The following is a 16,687-nucleotide window of genomic DNA, read 5'->3' as shown; positions in this document are numbered from 1 at the left end:
AGATATATCTTTTATAGTTACCATTTTAAGTGAAAAAATTTTAAGTTGATTGATTCTAATTTACTCAAGTCTTCCATTACTTCAAACAACTTTTTACTTTATACTCTTAGAAATAATGCTGCATTGACTATCCTCCGACCCATGAATTTTCTGGAAATAAACATGCTCATGTTGATCTTAGCAAGTTCCTTATATGTTTCTGATTGTACTATTTTGAAGCAAATATTTTCTCAATATGCTCTTTTTCTTTCATTTCTTGTATCTTTATGATTAAAATATGTTAAACATTAATCAGTTGAATCTTTTGATCTCTTCCACTGGTATTTCTCCTGTTGCTTCAAGCCTTTGAAAGGTCTTCACAGTTCATTTCTTATAGTTCCCAAGAGCTGTTGCAACCTTGGGTCTTCTTTCATTTACGGATTAAAAAATAAATATTGACTCTTACTCATTTGAGCATATTTTGTACATGTTTAGATATAAATGATATTTAAATAACTTCTGCCTTAATTCATCATATATCAAATTGTCAGAAATACATAGGGTTTTTTTTCCTTTGTGATATATATAGAATTTATAGTGCTAGTCATCTCCAATTAGAGGTCTTCATTCTCAAAATATCCTCTCAAATTCTTTCCATTTTATTTCCCTAAAAAGTGGTAAAATCATTTTGCCAAAGTCTGAGAAAAGTAGTGATTTTGATTTAAATTGCGTTGTCTTTGTGCTTAAGTCATTGCGTGCATTCTTAGCATCTTATATTCTATATCACTGTACATGTATGATTTCTAGCTGTTTACTGCTTGTGTATAATAATGCAGTGTACAGAGTATATAGTAATATATTGCATATAATAATGCTACTGATTTTTTATTTGAAAACCAAATCTGTCCCCTTTCTAAACTTTATTTAGTTCCAAGTCTACAGCAAAGTCTTTATAAATATTTTTCTCTTCTTTTCCAGCAGTTATTGTTCTTTATAATTTTTGCAATTGGTCTAATTACTTTTCATGGTAGTAGTATTCTTGATTTGGGCCTATCTTTGAAAGAAAAGCTTTTAGTATCATCCCATTACTGGTTCATGGTTTTAAATAGGTATGCTTATCAAGTTAAGGTAGTGATTTTATTTTACTCAAAATAAAGGTTTTGTCAGTCTCTCTTTGGATATATATTGAGATGAGTTGTATTATCTAATGTTAATAGATTTTCTTCTACTGATTTTTTTCCTGCATCCCTAGAGTAACCTTAAGATCAAATTAATCAAGTAGAACACATTAGCTCAAGTCCAGATTCATCAGTGTTTTGATACAGTTAGCACAGCTTGTAAATCATCTGTTCTTTAGGAGTTTAAAGGAATTCATTAAGTCTGGTTGCCATGCTTTTGGGGGGTATTGTGAAATTTTTTTTGAAATTTCCTTCTCTGTTACTGATTTAATAGAGTTTCCTACCTCATTATTTCACTTGGGGTATTTCATACTTGTGTTCTAAAATATCACCAAAATATTGAGGCTTGTGGGCTTCCCAGGTGGCTCAGATGATAAAGACTGTGCCTGCCTTGCGGGAGACCTGGGTTCCATCCCTGGGTTGGGAAGAGCCCCTGCAGAAGGGAATGGCAACCCACTCCAGTATTCTTTCCTGGAGATTCCATGGACAGAGGAGCCTGGTGAGCTACAGTCCATGGGGTCGCAAAGAGTCAACCATGACTGAGCAACTAACACACACGCACACACTGAGTCTTTTAGTCAATTAGCTTGTAATTAGGCATAGTATTCCCGTGTAAGTAGTTTGACTTCTTTGTATTTCACATGTAAGATCAGACCTGAACTCTCATCAGCTTTCACCACTAATTTAGCTCTGTGTTTGTCCCTCTAACTTAACTTCTGACGTCATTTTCCCTGTAAGTAGGTGTCAGGTTACTCACCTCTCAGGTTGCTTTTAGGATTACAGATAATATATGTAAAGTTCATAGCACAGTGCCCATCCTCAATAATTAGAAGATATAACATGTTCTCTTTTCTAATATTGTCTCCTTTCTCTTTTCTTCCAAACTATATTTGCATGGGCTATTTTTCAGAGTCTCTTCAGTATTTTCAGAAGCAACCCATAAGCACTGAAGGGTTTTTAAAACAAAACACAACAAAACAAAACACCAGCCCTGGTCCCTGGGTATCTGAGCTGGGGTTTAAGGCCAGCTCAGTAGAAGAAGGGCCAGTGCTGTGGGAAATGACATAGTTGATAAGGGGCCAGCTGGACCCTGCGTGCTGAGTGGGTGTGGAGGTGCAGGCCTTATATTCAGAGTCAGTGAACACGGGCTCCAAAGCCGAGGAGAGGCCCTTTCAAGGGCTCTGGGGAGTAGGAAATTGACCAACGGAGCCCCAATTGTCCTGCTGCAGCATCCAACCCCTCAGGGCCTGGAAACAGACGCTGACAAACACTCTGACCCAGACTAAACCCAGCTTTTGAATAGGACCACAAAACAGGCTTTGTTCATCCTTCTGAAATGAAGCCCAATTATGTTTGATTAATAAATGAAACTCTGTGTCCAAATAAGAGAGACACTGTAGGGAAATGATCAGAAATCACTTTGTACTAAAAGGCCCATAAAGTTTTCTGAGGGCATTCATTTGCCTGAAGCTGTTTTCTAAGACAGAGAAATTTTCAGCCTCCGAATCCCTCTCTTGTTTCCTATCCTCTTTTTTCTTAAATATGTTTAACTCTTCTGCTTAAGATTTATCTTGGCGCCTTGGTGATGAATTTCTATGTTTATTCTGTCATTTAGAAAAAATGTACTACTAAAAAAACATTGCTAATCTGTTTATATATGTCAACACACATACACACAAAAAGCCAAAAGGTTAATGATAGTAATTAAAAGAAATTTATTAATCACTTTCTAAGTACAAAGTACTGTGACATAGGCTATGAGGGAAGAATTAAGGAATAATCCCTGCCTTCAGAAGTCCTTCCATCCAGTTGAGGAAATGGCCAAATAATTGACTGGCTATAATGCAATGGAAATTGAAGTAAATGCTATCATTAGGTTATAAGCCACACTCTGGAAGAGCGCAGACCCATTGGATGGATCTGCAAGGATTTCATGATCAGGTTGTGTTTAGATTGGATTTTGGAGCATAAATAGGCTTCCTAGGAGCAGATGTTACCTCAGATACTTTTAGGAGAGCCTCCCAATGCACCCATGCCCCAGATGTCAGCAAACACAAGCAGCTATCCTGAGCTATTCTGCTGGCCACATATGTGCACACAAGCACACAAACATGTGTCTGATTCACCTGTGTTGGCTTGCCTATCCCTCATTGCATTTTCCAGTCCCAAGTCCTCTCTCCTAGATGGCCTCTGGCCCTTCTCAATATGACAAATTCCAAAGTTTGGCTTAAAGCTAATCTTTTTGACGTTTTGGTTCTGTGCTCTTCCTTGAGTTTTAGCTTTGTCTTCCATGTTGTCTTGAGGGAAGAAATGTCAACTCCAATCCTCTCCCCTTAGAGCCCCAATCCCTAGCCAGACCAACCTTACACTGAGGAAGATGCTGGAAGAACTCCCTTCATTACCATCCAGGAGTCATGGGGGTAGAGTCCAGCTTCTCCTTCACTCTCTGGTCCCAGGTGAGATGAAGGGAGAGGAAGGGGAAGCAGGTGAGATGGTATGCCATGGAATTCCATCTTCTCTGCCAATCACCAGGCTGGAATAACTGGAGGTTGTACATTAAGTTCTAAGAGAACTTCAGAAGACTACCTCAGGATAAATCAGGCATGGTGGTTGAACCCTTGCATCATTCCCAACTGGCAATTTTATTAAAGAAGTCAGAGTATAGTTTCAAGCCTACCCAAATCCTCTTGTCCCTGTAACAAACTCCTTCTCGGATTTAGGATGTGGGGGAATATGTTTTTTTAGAATGTCATCACCGATAAGTAACAAAACTTAACTGGGAGTGGCTTAAACAATATGGATCTATCAGTTCAGTTCAGTCGCTCAGTCATGTCTGACTCTTTGCAACCCCATGAATCCCAGCACGCCAGGCATCCCTGTCCATCACCAACTCCCGGAGTTCACTCAGACTCACGTCCATCAAGTCTGTGATGCCATCCAGCCATCTCATCCTCTGTCGTTCCCTTCTCCTCCTGCCCCCAATCCCTCCCAGCATCAGAGTCTTTTCCAATGAGTCAACTCTTTGCAAGAGGTGGCCAAAGTACTGGAGTTTCAGCTTTAGCATCATTTCTTCCAAAGAAATACCAGGGCTGATCTCCTTCAGAATGGACTGGTTGGATCTCCTTGCAGTCCAGGGGACTCTCAAGAGTCTTCTCCAACACCACAGTTCAAAAGCATCAATTCTTCAGCGCTCAGCCTTCTTCACAGTCCAATTCTCACATCCATACATGACTACTGGAAAAACTATAGCCTTGACTAGGCGGACTTTAGTGGGCAAAATAATGTCTCTGCTTTTGAATATGCTATCTAGGTTGGTCATAACTTTTCTTCCAAGGAGTAAGCATCTTTTAATTTCATGGCAGCAGTCACCATCTGCAGTGATTTCGGAGCCCCAGAAAATAAATCTGACACTGTTTCTACTGTTTCCCCATCTATTTCCCATGAAGTGATGGGACCAGATGCCATGATCTTCATTTTCTGAATGTTGAGGTTTAAGCCAACTTTTTCACTCTCCTCTTTCACTTTCATCAAGAGGCTTTTTAGTTCCTCTTCACTTTCTGCCATAAGGGTGGTGCCATCTGCATATCTGAGGTTATTGATATTTCTCCCGGCAATCTTGATTCCAGCTTGTGTTTCTTCCAGTCCAGAGTTTCTCATGATGTACTCTGCATATAAGTTAAATAAGCAGAGTAGTATCTCACTAAGTGAGGGGGCTTCCCAGGTGGCACTAGCGGTAAAGAATCTGCCTACCAATGCAGGAGACGCAGGTTTGATCCCTGGGGCGGGAAGATCCCCTGAAATAGGAAATGGTACCCCACTCCAGTATTTTTGCTCAGAAAATTCCGTGGGCAGAGGAGCCTGGTGGGCTACAGTCCATGGGCTTCAAAGAGTCAGACACGACCGAGCGCACACACGCACAGCATACTAAGTGAGAAATCTGGAGACAGGTAGAAAAACAGGGGTTCATCAATGTTATCAGAGACTAGGACACTTACATCTTTCCACTCTGACATTTTTTAAATTACAGTATAGTTAATTTATGATATTATATAAGTTCCAGGTGTTCAACATAGTGATTCACAATTTTTAAAGCCAGTACCCTATTTATAGTTATTATAAAATCTTGACTATATTCCCTGTACTGTACAATATATCCTTGTAGTACCACAGAGTAGTTTGTACCTATAATCGCCTACCCCTCTATTGCCCCTCCTCTTTCCCTCTTTCCACTGGTAACCACTAGTTTGTTGTCTATATTTGTGAACCTGTTTCTATTTTATTATATTCACTAGTTTGTTTTATTTTCTTAGATTCTCCGTATAAGTGATGACATATAGTATTTGTCTTTCTCTAACATTTCACTAAGCATAATACCCTCCATATTGAAAATGGCAAAACTTCATAAATATATATATATAGTGGTATATGTGAAAGTGTTAGTCGCTCAGTCGTGTCTGAGTCTTTGCAGTCCCATAGACTGTAGCCCACCAGGCTCCTCTGTCCATGGAATCCTAGAGGCAAGAATACTGGAGTGGGTAGCCATTCTCTTCTCCAGGGGATCTTCCCAACCCAGGGTCTCCCACATTGCAGGCAGATTCTTTCAAATATAGTGGTATATATGTAGCATATATATATATATATAGAGAGAGAGAGAGAATATACATATATATATACACTTACCACACATCTCCTGCTTGACCACATCCAATTTACCTTGATTCATGGACTAAACATGAATGTGGTGGATGTGGTCAAGCAAGAGATGGTGAGAATAAACATCAACATCTTAGGAACCAGTGAACTAAAATGGACTAGAATGGGTGAATTTAATTCAAATGACCGTTATATCTACTACTGTGGGCAAGAATCCCATAGAAGAAATGGAGTAGCCCTCATAGTCAACAAGAGTCAGAAATGCAGTACTTGGGTGCAACCTCAAAAATGACAGAATGATCTCGGTTCATTTCCAAGGCAAGCCATTCAACATCACAGCAATCCAAGTCTATGCCCCTACCACCAATACTGAAGAAGCTGACCAGTTCTATGAAAACCTAGAAAACCTCCTAGAACTAACATCAAAAAAAAAAAGAAAAAAAAAAGTTCTATTCATTGTTGGGGATTGGAATGCAAAAGTAGAAAATCAAGAGATACCCGGAGAAACAGGCAAGTTTGGCCTTGGAGAACAAAATGAAGTAGGGCAAAGGCTGACTGAATTCTACCAAGAGAATGCACCGGTCATAGCAAATACCCTTTTTCAACAACACAAGAGATGACTTTACGCATGGACTTCACCAAAAGGCCAATGCTGAAATCAAATTGATTACATTCTTTGTAGCTGAAGATGGAGGAGCTGTATTCAGTCAGCAAAAAAAAAGGACCTGAACCTGACTATGGCTCAGATCATCAGCTTCTCACAACAAAATTCAGGTTTTAACTAAAGAAAGCAGGGAAAACCACTGTGCCAGCCAGATACGACTTAAATCAAATCCCCTATGAACATGCTGCTGCTGCTGCTGCTAAGTCGCTTCAGTTGTGTCCAACCCTGTGCGACCCCATAGACAGCAGCCCACCAGGGTCCCACGTCCCTGGGATTCGCCAGGCAAGAACACTGGAGTGGGTTGCCATTTCCTTCTCCAATGCAAGAAAGTGAAAAGTGAAAGTGAAGTCGCTCAGTCGTGTCCAACTCTTAGCGACCCCATGGACCACAGCCTACCAGGCTCCTCTGTCCATGGGATTTTCTAGGCAAGAGTACTGGAGTGGGGTGCCATTGAGGTAATGAATAGATTCAAGGGATTAGAACTAGTAAGTAGTATGCCTGAAGAACTATGGATGGAGGCCCATAACGTGTACAGGAGGCAGCGAACAAAACCATCTCAAAGAAAAAGAAAAGCAAGAAGGCAAAGTGGTTATCTGAGGAGGCCTTACAAATAGCTAAAGAAAGAAGAGAAGCAAAAAGCAAGGGAGAAAGGGAAAGATATATCCAACTAAATGCAGATTTCCAAAGAACAGCAAGGAGAGACAAGAAGGCCTTCCTCAACAAACAGTGTATGAAACTAGAAGAGAACGACAGAAGGGGAAAGACTGGAGATCTTTTCTGGAAAATTGGAGATATCAAGGGAACATTTTGCCTAAAGATGGGTACAATAAAGACAAAAAACAGTAGGGACCAAGTAGATGCTGAAGAGATCAAGAAAAAATGGAAAGTATACATGGAAGAATTGTACAAAAAAGATCTAAATGAACCAGATTACTATGATGGTGTGGTCAGCCACCCAGAGTCAGATATTCTGGAGAGCGAAGTCAAACTGGCCTTAGAGAGCACAGCTGTTAATAAAGCTAGTGGGTGCGACAACATTTCAGTAGAACTATTCAAAACCCTGAAGGATGATGCCATCAAGGTGCTGCATTCAATATGTCAGCAAATCTGGAAGACCCAGCAGTGGTCACAAGACTGGAAAAGGTCAGTCTTCACCCTAATTCCCAAGAAGGACAGTACTAAAGAATGTGCTAGCATCGGACAATCACACTCATCTTCCATGCTAGTAAGGTCGGGCCTAAAATCTTGCATGCTAGGCTTCAGCATGACACAAACCAAGAACTTCTATATATCTAAACTGGGTTTAGAAAAGGAAGAGGAACCAGCAGTCAAATTGCCAAGATTCGCTGGATCATAGAGAAAGCTAGGGAATTCCAGAAAAACATCTACCTCTGTTTCAGCTACTAGGCCCAAATCTTTGGCTGTGGGGATCATAGTAAATTGTGGCAAGCTCTTAAAGAGATGGGAATACCAGACTGTCTTATCTGTCTCCTGAGAAAACTGTATGTAGGTCAAGAAGCAACAGTTAGAACCCTGTATGAACAACTGATTGGTGCAAGTTTGAGAAAGAAGTACAGCAGGGCTGTCTGCTGTCACTCTGTTTAATCTATACGCTGAGCACATCATGAGAAATGCCAGGCTGGATAAGTTGCATGCTGGAATCAAGATAGGTGGGAGAAACATCAACAACCTCAGATACACAGATGATACCACTCTAATGGCAGAAAGTGAAGAGAAACTAAAGAGCCTCTTGATGAGGCTGAAGGAGGAGAGTGAAAGAGCCAGCTTAAAACTAAATATTAAAAAAAAAACCTAAGATTATGACATCTAGCCCCATTACTTCATGGCAAATAGAGGGGGGAAATGTGTAAGTAGTGACAGATTTTCCTCTTTTTGGGCTCTAAACTCACTGCAGGTGGTGACTGCAACCATGAAATCAGAAGACATTTGCTTCTTGGCAGGAAAGCTATGACAAACCTAGATAGTGTGTTGAAGAGCAAAGACATTGCTCTGCTCACAAAGGCCCGTATAGTCAAGGCTTGGTCTTCCCAGTGGTCACATGGTTTTGAGACCTGGACCATAAAGAAGGTGGAGCACCAAAGAATTGATGCCTTCAAACTGTGGTTCTGGAAAAGACTCCTGAGAATCCCTTGGACTGCAAGGAGATCAAACCATTCAATCTGAAGGAAAACCAACTGTGAATACTCATGGGATGTACTGATGCTAAAGCTGAAACTCCAGTATTTTGCTCTCTGATACAACACCTGACTCTTTGGAAAAGTCACTGATGCTGGGAAAGATTGAGGGCAGAAGGAGAAGAGGATGTCAGGATGAGATGGCTGGATGGCATCACCAGTGCAGTGGACATGAACTTGGGCAAACTTTGGGAGATGGTGAGGGACAGAGAGGCCTGGTGTGGTGCAGTCCATGGGGTCACAAAGAGTCGGACACAACTGGGCGACTGAACAACAACCACACCATGTCCATTCATCTGTTGATGGACACTTAGATTGCTTCCATATCTTGATTATTATAAATAATTCCATTTTTAAAGTGTCACCAATGGCTCTCTTCATAGCCACAAGGTCAGTATAGTAGTTCCACATATTGTCTTCCTCATGACAACCTGGCTAATTTCTTCTGCTCAGAGTACTCTTGATCAGGTTATTCATAATTTTCAGTCAACAGATAGGCTGGTCTAAAGAGTCTAAGATGGTACCCTGCATATGTCTGGGACCTTGGAGGGGTTTTTGGAAGCCTGAGACTGTCAACTACAGTGCCTACACATGGCCTCCAGAGTGGTGGTCTCAGGGAGTCAAACCTCTTATATGATTAGTTAGGGGTTTCCCAAAGAGTGTTCCAAAAGACAGAAAGTAGAAGCTGCCTGTTTCTTAAGGCGTGGGCTCAGAAACTGGCCAAAGACATCACAAATATCCCTATATTCAAGAGGAGGGGAGCAGACCCCCACATCTTATGTAATGGGAACAGTGGAAAACTGATGGTCATCTTGGGTCCACATATAAGATAAAACCTAGGCTGTTGTAATAAAGAGACCAAAGATATGCAGATTTAAATCAGATAGAAGTTTCCTTCCCTTGCACATAACAGTCACAATGATGAGTAACACAACGTTGGTGGTCTGTTTCCACCAAGCTCTGCACGTGGCTCCCACATCTGGGTCCAAGACAGGTGCTCTAGTTGTTACTTCTTCCCAAGCAGCAGGAAATGAAGAAGGGAATGAAAACAGAGGGCAAACAGCTTCTTTTAAAAGATGATCCAGTTGGGTTTGTGGCCAATTACCTGTGTCTAGTACTTCTGGGTTACCTTGTTGAATTTCCCCCCTCCAGGGCTCTGATTAGATACCTTCTAGGAAGTTTATTTTAGAAGAGAATTCAGTCCTGTTCTATCTATTCCTGATAGACAGGTGTAGCCTGGGATTCCCGTGAACTCAAGGTCATATAGGTAGCCAATTAGAGGTAACTCTAGCCAATCTAACATTGATGTGAGCTCAATGAGTCAAGACATGTGCATTCTACTGGTATGACAATTTAGCAGCTATTTTTTGTCTTCATTGGGATTGGAGGATGAATTGGCCATAGTGAAGCATTAACAACTTTCACTCACTAAGTTTCAAATGATAGTAACCAGGCTATTAGTTTACTGCACTCTGAGATCTCTATGATGAGAAAAGCGGCGCTACAAAACCACATGGCCTTTGGCACCCTTGCAGCATCTCAGGGGGGTACCAGTTCCATAATTCAAACTGAATGCTGCGTTTTCATACCTGATGAATCCTTTAACGTAACACACATGGTGAACCATATGAGAAATCAGATTTCCTCCTTAAGTGACCCATTCCCTAGTCCTGATGGTCTTTTTAAAAAACTGGTTTGGTGTGGGAGGCTCACAGCTGAAATATTTACTTAGAATTCCACTAATGTTATTAACTATATTGTTTGTAGTTTACCTGTTTTACAAGATTATTGTCTCTTTTATTACCAAGTGTATGACTGCGCCTCCAATGGAAACAATGATAACTAGACTTGAAGCTGTTGATCAAATGTACAGCTCAATACATGATCAATGATTGTAATAGTGTGACTCCAGATACGGGAAGATGCAATGAGAGTGAATATTTTCCTGGACCACAACTAGAAGACAGGTATCCAGAGATCTTTGACTATGAAGACTTCGTCCATTAATAGCACATTGAATGGCCTATCAGCAGAAACCTTCTTCAGAACTGGGAATGAGCCTTCCTAGCAACTTGGGACAAAATGATCATGAAATGCCTCCCCAAGTACGGCAGAATTTATGACCACAAGGGGGCCCTGTCGACTACGAACTAGCGCTTAGAGCATTGCCAGTGACGGAACAAGGGCATTTGCCATCTGCCTCTGTGGAGACTGAACACTGTACTGCTGCGCCTGTTGATCTTCAACACCCCTTGAGGGAGTTCAGGGTGGAGAGAGGCACTCTGTGCTCCAGGGAATCTGGTGGGACAGGTATTTAGACAGTTGGATATTTTCAGAAACAGATTTTATGATCCCTACAGGGAAGCCTGACAGGCTACAGTCCATGGGGTAGAAAAGAGTTAGACACAACTGAGCAACTAACACTTTCATTTTCAATCCTTGCATCTCCTAACATCTAGAAACATACTAAATCCCTTCATGATGACATCAGATCTTCGTGGCTACCAGAAAACCTCTTGTAAAGTAAGCATTTGATTTCATTGAATTCCCCTTCACCAAAGTCTTAAATATTGACCTTACCTCATTGCCTTTTTGGAGCAGTTTCTCAGAGCCATCTGAGGTGCTGCCTCATGGGCTGCAGTCGTCATTTTGCCCCAGACAAAACTTAACCCACAAAAAAAAGAAAACGTGATCCAAAAGTTTGTATCACATTGGCTAAATGTTAGCCACATGGCCACACCTGACTGCGAGTTATTATCATATGGAAGACAGAGGGCATGAGTATTGGTTGGTTCTTTCAACTCAAGTAGAAATAGCTGATGGTGGATGAGATGCAGCTCTAAATAATAAAGTTAATATCTGGAGGTGGCTTATGAATCAGTCCTATGAGCACAGTGTGGTGTTTAGTTGCTCACTCATGTCCAGCTCTTTGTGACCCCATGGACTGTAACCCACCAGGCTTCTCTGTTCATGGGATTTCTGAGGCAAGAATACTGGAGTGGGTTGCCTTTTCCTTCTCTAGAAGATCTTCCCAACCCAGGGATTGAACCCAAGTCTCCTGAATCTCCTGCATTGGCAGGTGGATTCTTTACTGCTGAGCCACCAAGGAAGTCCATATGTGCAGAGGGTCTTCTTATCTAACCTGGGTAGTGAGTCATAGGAAACTTTGAACACACTGTAAGAATTGAGCCACTCATCCAAGCAGAAGCAAATAATGTGCAGAGACTACCCCTATGAGGAGTGGCTGCGTACATGAATCTCTCATTGCCTAGAAATGGTAATTATCAGTTGGGCTTGCTTGGTGGTGAGCCCTGTTCTTTAGAAATATCTGATGTGGTATCCTGCTCAACTTCACAGAGACTACAGAAGAATTAGTTGACAAGAAATGAACTAAGTAGCTCACTAAACAGTTTATCAACCATAAATATGAAGCAGATCTAACTAGTGCTAAAGTCATTCCTGAGGCTGCCTCTCCACAACCCCATCCAACCAACCAACCCCACCTCCCTAGAGTATTGGTAAAGCACTCCCTAGGGGAAGGGGACATGTGTCCAGGGTGTTCACTGGGGCTGCTTCTGCCTCCTTCCTGCTTCTGAGCAACTCACAGATCCACTTTTGCATCCTACAAAGCAGGCGGATGATTCTCTTGTTTGTATCAGAGCTGATGCTTCTGTGGGAAGAGATCTCAGTTTCTGCCCACAGTGCTCAAGTGCTGCCAGCACCACCACCTATTTCATAAGACTGAAAGTTCCTGTCTGCTTATATATTGTGCTTCTGAAAATAACTTTTATTTAACAAAATATGTTCCATTAGTTTTAAAAGAGGATTGACGGCTGCTGGCTTAGGAGGGTCCTTGGGCTCAGGGCACTGCCAGCTCACAGTCTCTCAAATATTTTCACAACTATTTTCAGGAAATAAATGGTCTTGTCACTGTCTCTTGTGGTATAATTATAATAATATATTTGAGGATGTATTTGAAATGGAATAAGGGTATTATGACTCTAGAATTCACTTATTTATAGTCAAATCTGTTTAGTTTCTATATATTAAAAAAAGGAAGAAAAAACATTTCTCTAGTTAAGAGGGAGAATAAACTGACAGAAAAACATGGGTTCTCCACTCAAAAATGCTGAGGTTTAAATCTCATCCCTGCCACTTATTAGTTCTGTAACCCTAGACAAATATTGAGATCTATGTCTCCCTTTTCTCATGTATAACAGAATGATATAGTATAATTTCTGCAATATAGTGCTATTATGAGGGTTAAGTTAGCTAGTGTCTGTAAAGCGCTAAGCACAGGGCCTAATACCATTCATAACTTCCATTTATCCTTATGTGACAGGTATTATCTAGGTCAGTGGTTGGCCCTTGGGCACGTGTTAGAAATGCAGATTCTCCCCAGGCCCCACCCCAAACCCACTGAGCCAGAAATTTGGGGGACAGCGGTCCAGCAGTCTGTTTTAACAAGCCCCCTAGTGACTCTAACACACACTGCAGCTTGCAAACCCCTAGCCTAGATGTTCAAGAAATGGAAAATGTGATATTTCTCATCCACATTGCACTACAACTAGTAATCTGTGCTGAAACACACAGATGTGCCCTCTTTGGTTTTGTTTTGATGATAGCCCCAGGGTCTTCCTGACTTAGTCCCATCTGTGACATGTATGGCTCTCAGAACCATTCCTTACAAGGAGATGGAAAGTAGTACTTGGGAAAGCCAATTATTTGACACCCTCCTCCCTCCCAGGTTCTCTCTTCTTCCCCCAGAGGGTCTGCTTCCTGTCTCTGTCAGGCAGTGTGTGAAATAGCTGGTGGGCACTCAGCCACTTCAGAAAGAATGAATGCTTCCTTCTTACTGTGCTGTGGCCTCAGGGGTTCATATCTCTCTGACTTGTCGTCATGTGTGCCGTCTGTCCCCCTGATAAAATACGAGCTCCTTGAGGGCAGGAACCACAGTGTCTTAATCATCTCTGTGTTCCCAGCACCTGGTCCACATAGTAGACACCTAATAAATGAGTGGGGAATAAGTGAGGTGTCAGTCCTGGATCAGACTGACATTTGTTCCAGGAGCATTCGGGTGCTAGGCATAGCCTGGCAGCCAATATATTCCTGGCCCTGGTGACAAGTGGGCAATGGGATTGCCTAGGGACCTATGAAATGTGACCCAAGCCATGCCTCCTCCATCCATCGGCTCGGTTCAGTGCCACAAGGAAGGCTGTGTGATGGTCTCAGGACAGATTAGGAACAGCCCAGCAAAGCAAACTGCAAACCCAATTGCAGGCGAGGTGGAAATGAGCTCTGTCTGTTGACAGTTTGGATAGAATAACTGTGCTGTTTCTCAGCAGCGGAAGGCTGAATTCTGCTCTGGGCTGTGGGAAATGAACGAAGCACTAGGTGGGAAGGGAGGCAACTGAGCCCCATCTCAGCTGAAGAGGAAACTGCCCTCCCCTGGGGCTTTCCCTGAATCGTTCCCACCTCCGAGGGCTTTTCCTGCTGTGTGGGTGTAGAAAGTTACCCTGCTCCCAAGCCTGTCCCCAACTCACTGCCATCTGTGCTGGATGCCATTTTATCTAGCTCACTTGGAAGAACCCAAATACAGATTTCTTCTTCATCACATCAATTTATGGCACCTTCCTATTTCTTTCTCACTGCAATGTATCCTACCTTTTGTGGTCGCGTCCAACTTTATTGAAAAACAGCAGGAAAATTCATCCTTTGCTAGAAAAATTTAACAGTTAAATTCAGACTGTAAAGGCAAAGCTATCCAAGTCCTAGCCTCTCTGCCTAATTGAAAGGATGGACAGTATGTATCAGGCAAGGCAAGGGACCACTGCCTGAGAGCAGGCAGGCACCCCATTAGAGCTGAAGGAGTTCAGAACCAGCACAGAAGGACCCCTGAGATTTGCTTGTGAGCGGGTGATGACCAAATTCCAATCATCACAACTAGGATGTGTCCTCTAAAGTCAAATATATATCGTAGAGGTGCCACCTATCTGTATAGCACTGTAGCCTGGCTGAAGGAAGATATAGATAAGAGGGAGTTTCTAGCATGGCCTCCAGAAAGACCGTGGTTAAAGAGAAGGAATTTGTGAAGGTTTTCGTGCCTCAAAAGAGTAGCCAGCTGACATGATGGCTACTACAAAGCAAGTCTGTCCTTCTAATGGAGGTGAATACATTTGACTAAAAGAGCTCCATGACTCTGTCCATTAAAACCATTCGGCTATACCCCCTTGCTTCAACTACCTGCTTCCCAGGCAAAATTCTGTTAAGATATGTTGTTGTTGTGAGACCATGGACTGCAGCATGCCAGGCTTCCCTGTCCTTCACCATCTCCTGGAGCTTGCTCAAACTCATGTGCATGGACTTGGTGATGCCATCCAACCATCTCATTCTCTGTCGTCCCCTTCTCCTCCTGCCTTCAATCTTTCCCAGCATCAGGGTTTTTTCCAACGAGTCGGTTCTTCACATCAGGTGGCCAAAGTATTGGAGCTTCAGCATCAGTGATTCCAGTGAATATTGAGGACTGATTTCCTGTAGGATTGACTGGTTGGATCTCCTTGCAGTCCAAGGGACTCTCAAGCGTCTTCTCCAACACCACAGTTCAAAAGCATCGTTCTTCGATGCTCAGCCTTCTTTATAGTCCAACTCTCACATCCACACGTGACTACTGCAAAAACCATAGCTTTGACTATATGGACCTTTGTTGACATAGTAATGTCTTAGCTTTTAAATACACTGTTGAGGTTTGTCATAGCTTTTCTACCAAGGAGAAAGTGTCTTTTCGTGGCTGCAGTCACCATCTGCAGTGATTTTGGAACCCAAGAAAATAAAGTCTGTCACTGTTTCTATTGTTTCCCCATCTATTTGCCATGAAGTGATGGGACTAGATGCCATGATCTTCGTTTTCTGAATGCTGAGTTTTAAGCTAACTTTTTCACTCTCCTCTTTTGCTTTCATCAAGAGGCTCTTTAGTACTCTTCACTTTCTGCCATAAGGGTGGTATCATCTGCACAACTGAGGTTATTGATAGTTCTCCTGACAATCTTGATTCCAACTTGTGCTTCATCCAGCCCAGCATTATCCGGATGATGTACCCTGCATATAAGTTAAATAAGCAGATTCATTATCTGGATGAGGTACTCTGCATATAAGTTAAATAAGCAGGGTAACAATATACAGCCTGGACATACTCCTTTCCCAGTTTTGAAGCAGTCTGTTTTTCCATGTCCCATTCTAACTGTTGCTTTTTGACCTCTATACAGGTTTCTCAGGAGGCAGGTAAGGTGGTCTGGTATTCCCATCTCTTGAAGAATTTTCCACAGTTTGTTATGATCTACCCAGTCAAAGGCTTTAGTGTAGTCAATGAAGCAGAAGTAGATGTCTTTCTGGAATTCTTTTGTTTTCTCTATGATTCAATAGATGTTGACAATTTGATCTCTGTTCCTCTGCCTTTTGTAAATCCAGCTTGAACATCTGGAATTTCTCAGTTCACATACTGTTGAAGCCTGACTTGGAGAAATTTGAGCATTACTTTGCTTATGGCCTAGTGGTTTTCCCTACTTTCTTCAATTTAAGTCTGAATTTTGCAATAAGCAGATCATGACCTGAGCCACAGTCAGCTCTTGGTCTTGTTTTTGCTGACTGTATAGAACTTCTCCATCTTTGGCTGCAAAGAAGGTAATCAATCTGATTTCAGTATTGACCATCTGGTGGTGTCCATGTGTAGAGTCTTCTCTTGTGTTGTTGGAAGAGGGTGTTTGCTATGACCAGTGCATTCTCTTGGCAAAACTCTGTTCACCTTTGCCCTGCTTCGTTCTGTACTCTAAGGTCAAACTTGTCTGTTACTCCTGGTATCTCTTGACTTCCTACTTTTGCATTCCAGTCTCCTATGATGAAAAGGACATCTTTTGGGGGTGTTCATTCTAGAAGGTCTTGTAGGTCTTCAGAGAACCATTCAACTTCAGCTTCTTTGGTATTAGTGTCTGGGGCATAGACTTGGATTACTGTGATATTGAATG

The 16,687-nt window shown here is 42.0% G+C and overlaps 1 protein-coding gene across 1 annotated transcript in view; it reads left to right on the top strand.

Annotated features, from left to right (window-relative positions):
- The window catches only part of SPON1 (spondin 1), a 310,921-nt gene that overhangs the window by 236,822 nt on the left and 57,412 nt on the right, over positions 1 to 16,687 (top strand). The gene's annotated exons all lie outside the window — the stretch shown is intronic.

This window comes from Capricornis sumatraensis, chromosome 16 (assembly GCF_032405125.1).
Source record: "Capricornis sumatraensis isolate serow.1 chromosome 16, serow.2, whole genome shotgun sequence".
In the NCBI taxonomy this organism is placed as follows: Eukaryota; Metazoa; Chordata; class Mammalia; order Artiodactyla; family Bovidae; genus Capricornis; species Capricornis sumatraensis.
Note: the sequence above shows the minus strand (reverse complement) of the source record. Positions and strands in the feature narration are given on the sequence as shown.